Raw genomic sequence first — 5,086 nt, forward strand, 5'->3', positions numbered from 1 at the left:
CCCTTCAGCGATAATCTGTCTAATCATCTTGTACCGCCGCCAACCCGCGAAACACGCCGCCTGACCACCACAATATCAAGAAGACTTTCGAGACAAGGCACCAAGCACATATTTCCCATCGCGAGGTCACACTGAGAGCCTCCCACATCTTCTTAGATCTCATGCAGGTTCTCCCAGCCGAACCATCGGCTCTGATACCATTTGTAGGGCCCACAAGTTCACCAACAGCTCCACCATTAGTATGATATTGTCCGCTTTGGGCCAAGCCCGCACGGATTTGTTTTTGGGCTCCTTCCCAAAAGGCCTCAGACTTTTGTAGTTGGTGAACTTCTTTATAAACTATGCAACTCCCTTGTATCTTTCCAATGTGGGACTTGGGATGTATACCCATGTAGGGCCCACGAGTTCACCAACAGCTCCACCATTAGTATGATATTGTCCGCTTTGGGCCAAGCTCGCACGGATTTGTTTTTGGGCTCCTTCCCAAAAGGCCTCATACTAATGTAGTTGGTGAACTTCTTTATAAACTATGCATCTCCCTTGTATCTTTGCGATGTGGGACTTGGGATGTATACCCAACAATCCTCCCCTCAGACCAAGGACCACAAGCCTCCCCTTCAGCGATAATCTGTCTAATCATCTTGTACCGTCGCCAACCCGCGAAACACGCCGCCTGACCACCACAATATCAGGAAGACATTCGACAGAAGGCACTAAGCACAAATTTCCCATCGCGAGGTCACACTGAGAGCCTCCCACATCTCCTTAGATCTCATGCATATTTTCCCAGCCGAACCATCGACTCTGATACCATTTGTAGGGCCCACGAGTTCACCAACAGCACCACCATTAGTATGATATTGTCCGCTTTGGGCCAAGCCCGCACGGATTTGTTTTTGGGCTCCTTCCCAAAAGGCCTCATACTAATGTAGTTGGTGAACTTCTTTATAAACTATGCATCTCCCTTGTATCTTTGCGATGTGGGACTTGGGATGTATACCCAACAATCCTCCCCTCAGACCAAGGACCACAAGTCTCCCCTTCAGCGATAATCTGTCTAATCATCTTGTACCGCCGCCAACCCGCGAAACACGCCGCCTGACCACCACAATATCAGGAAGACATTCGACAGAAGGCACCAAGCACAAATTTCCCATCGCGAGGTCACACTGAGAGCCTCCCACATCTCCTTAGATCTCATGCATATTTTCCCAGCCGAACCATCGACTCAGATACCATTTGTAGGGCCCACGAGTTCACCAAAAGCTCCACCATTAGTATGATATTGTCCGCTTTGGGCTAAGCCCGCACGGATTTGTTTTTGGGCTCCTTCCCAAAAGACCTCATACTAATGTAGTTGGTGAACTTCTTTATAAACTATGCATCTCCCTTGTATCTTTGCGATGTGGGACTTGGGATGTATACCCAACATTACATACATTTAGTCCATAATCAAATAAAACTCTCTAAAATAAAATAATATTTTGTTGTAAAGACTGTAGAGAAATAATGATATTTCACTTCTCTTTCTTCCCGTCTCTTCTCTGAAACTGTCGGAGATAACTCCGTTCACCGTCCTCTGCTACCACTGACAACCAGTATTGTTCAGTTTTTTCTCCTTGGTCGCTTACCATCACTGATATATTGCGGTAAGAGGGAGAAGGCTTTGAAAAGGAAACCGTTTCGGTTCCAGTCTGGGTCTTTTAAAATTGAAGACCTAGAGATGAACTTCTTTATTTCTCTCATTTTTTTTTGTTGGTTTATGATATAATAAACAATCTTCAATTGTTTATTTTTCCGATTTTTACTTTTGAGTTTCCTATTTTAAGTTATTGCTTCAACCTCAAATTTTTGGGTTTCCTACTGTGTTGTTATTTTTTTTTTTATATATAATTCTCATTAACTCCATTTTCTTTTCAGAACCAAACTGAGAACGTGAAGTGTTTTAAGATGCCCATGGAACTGAATCTTTGGTTTGGACATGTGCTGATAAAATAATATTTTGTTGTTTTGCGCAGTGACAAGTCCTTGTTTTTTCTGGAAACAACAGTATCGTAATGGTTTGAGGGGGAAGATTGGAATGGTTCTGATGATTCTAAATATCATTATTTCTCTACAGTCTTTACAACAAAATATTATTTTATTTCAGAGAGAGTTTTATTTGATTATGGACTAAATGTATGTAAGTGTTTGAAGAGGAGATTAATGAATGTATATATATAGAAATTTTGAAAGTGTTGATGAGGATAGCTTTATTTTAGAAAGAGAAATTAAGAGAGAGGAGAGAGAAAAAAAAAAAATTAAAGAGAGATGGAGAAGATGGTATATTTGATTTTTATTTTTTATTTTTGGGTTTATTTGTGATAATTAGATAACAAGGGGGCCAATTTATAAAAATAAATAAATATAAGGACCAAATTAATTATTTTCTCTTTGACTTTTAACACTGTTAATCAATTTGGTATGTGTTTGCTAACGGAATGAAGTACATGGTACCACTTCGCAAACTTTTAAACCACATGAGTGTTGTTCGAAAATGGGTGTAACCACAAGGTTTATTTTTGTACTTTTCCCATTCAAAAATAGATTAAAAATAAAGTTATTACTTGTTCAACTATAAACCTTGTATTATCTAATATTAGAACCACATACCCCGATCTTGATTGTTTTTGTTGGGCTTTGGAGACTTATAGATCTACTTCATCGATTATGGTTTCTTGAGGAGTATAAATATATCTTCTTTCTTTGTAATCCGTATCTCTAAAATTATAGTAAAATATTCTGGCTTGGTAGTGCTCCCAGACATAGTCATTCAAATTGAGTGGCAAACTGGGTAAACAATTCTTGTGTGTTTGTTTCTGTTTCGTTTATCGTAATTGCGTTAATTCGTTTTTCGTTTGAACTAATCAATAAATTTCGACCATTCATTTTAATTTTCTTAACACATTGAGCCATTAATAAATTGTTTTTAGAAGATTAAGCCATTATCCTATTTGACACTTTAACACATTATTCCCATGTCCTAGTTGACACGTGATTTATGTAAACAATTTCAAATTCCATTTAAATTCAATCCCCTAGTAGGACCAATTTAATTCAAAATGAAATTTGGTTAGACTTTTGAATGTTTAATTCGAGATCAATTACTCCAAAATGACCCGAGTAGTAACACGTGTAAAATTAGGGTTTAAGGCTTTTAGGGTTCTCAAATCCTATTTTGATTAGAAGCATGTGTAGATATCAAGCCTCGCCCGGAAGATCCGAGAGGATGATATCGTTGACAACAATAATGTGATTGAAGTCGAATGCATCAATTTGGGAATCAAGCTACTCGGCGGGACCAGAGATCGAAGATAGGAGATACGCCACCCGTAAATGGGAAAAAATGTAACAGGATTCCTTGAGGGAGACCGGTTGGATTCGGAAAATTGGTTACAACATATGAAGGATAGCTAGCTCCTTTACAAAGAAAGGTTGCTAGGCACTATAATCGTCCGGTTTGAAGCACGGGTCTCTTACTGAACACTACTAGGCGTTAACAGTCTAATTGTATACTCTTTTAAGTTTTAAATACATTTGAAAACCTTTTATTTCTCATTTTGAAAACCATTTTAAGAATTTTCATTAATAGCTATTTAAGTTTAAAGAATCACCCATTTTAATTAATGATCAATATGTGCGAAAAGTAGCGCGGAAATTTAAAGTACGGTAAAGTAAATTACAACAGTTATGAGATATATATATATGCATTCGCATAGTATGTAAAAGTAATTCTAATATAATATAGTATCAATATATCATATACTAAGATCGACACTTGTAGGGTCCTCTTAAACATTTTTGGGGCCCTGTGCTAAATGAAAAAAAAAATTAGGCCTTATTTATTAAAAAAAATTAATACTTTCATATAATAATAATGTTTCTACAAAATGAAATACCAAAATACTTTTTAACTTGGTTAGGCTATGCTTACTTTGTTTTTTCTACCATTGGATGGTGATGAACTTTGACAAAGTAAGCTCATCCAATGGTAGAAAAAACAAAGTAAAACTTACTTTGTCAAAAACAAAGAAAGCATAGAAGACTTTTAACTTGATTTTTAACATACTAAATATAATAAAAATAATTAAATTAGATATTGTATAATAATAATGATAAAAATTGGGCCCTTTAAGACTCTTAGAGCGTTAATTTTCTGGATACGTTAACATTCACTTAATTTTTCACATAATAATTAATAATAATAATTTATTTAAATTTGTATAATAATAAAACTGGATTCCCTCTTTTTACCAAAAAAAAAAATAAAACTGGATTCCCTCTTCTAAAAATAATTTTTTATACAAATGCATAAATATAAAAATATTTAAAGTGGATGCATACTTTAAAACATGAGTTTTGAAAACGTTTAGATTAAGATTGATTGTTTGGAAAACAAGCATTAATTATTACATAATCGAATTTTTAATAAAGATAATATTATTTTGGAAAACCATTTTATCTAAAGCATTTTTAAATTTAAAATCTTTTTTTGATTAAAGATTGGTTAGCGAGGAAGGGTAAGCGGCGGACATCTTTAAATTTAAAATCTAATTTAATCTTTTTTTAATCAATTTAATCTTTTTATTTAAACATATTTTAGTCCTAAAATGAATTAAAGGCATGTTATAATTAACCTCCTAATCATCATAAATTCATATATACAAATGAATTAATAAGCAACTACATTATTAATAATAACATCCATATATATATATATATATATCCTATAATAAATATATATAAAAATAACCCAAAATCTCATAAGATATATATAAATACATAGGATAAACAAACGATGTAAATAATGATAACTATAATAAATACTATATATACACACAAACACACGAATAAGGATAAATACGTTATATATATATGGTCCGACCAGTTCAGATTTGACAACATTACTTTTTTTTTTTTGAGAAAAATGCTTGTAATTTCATTAGATAAAAAATGAAGGAGTACAATAAGCAAAATGTAAGGAATAAAACCTCACATGATTACAGGTTAAAGGAAATATAACATCCACTAAGATACATGACAATAT

This window comes from Euphorbia lathyris, chromosome 9 (assembly GCF_963576675.1).
Source record: "Euphorbia lathyris chromosome 9, ddEupLath1.1, whole genome shotgun sequence".
In the NCBI taxonomy this organism is placed as follows: Eukaryota; Viridiplantae; Streptophyta; class Magnoliopsida; order Malpighiales; family Euphorbiaceae; genus Euphorbia; species Euphorbia lathyris.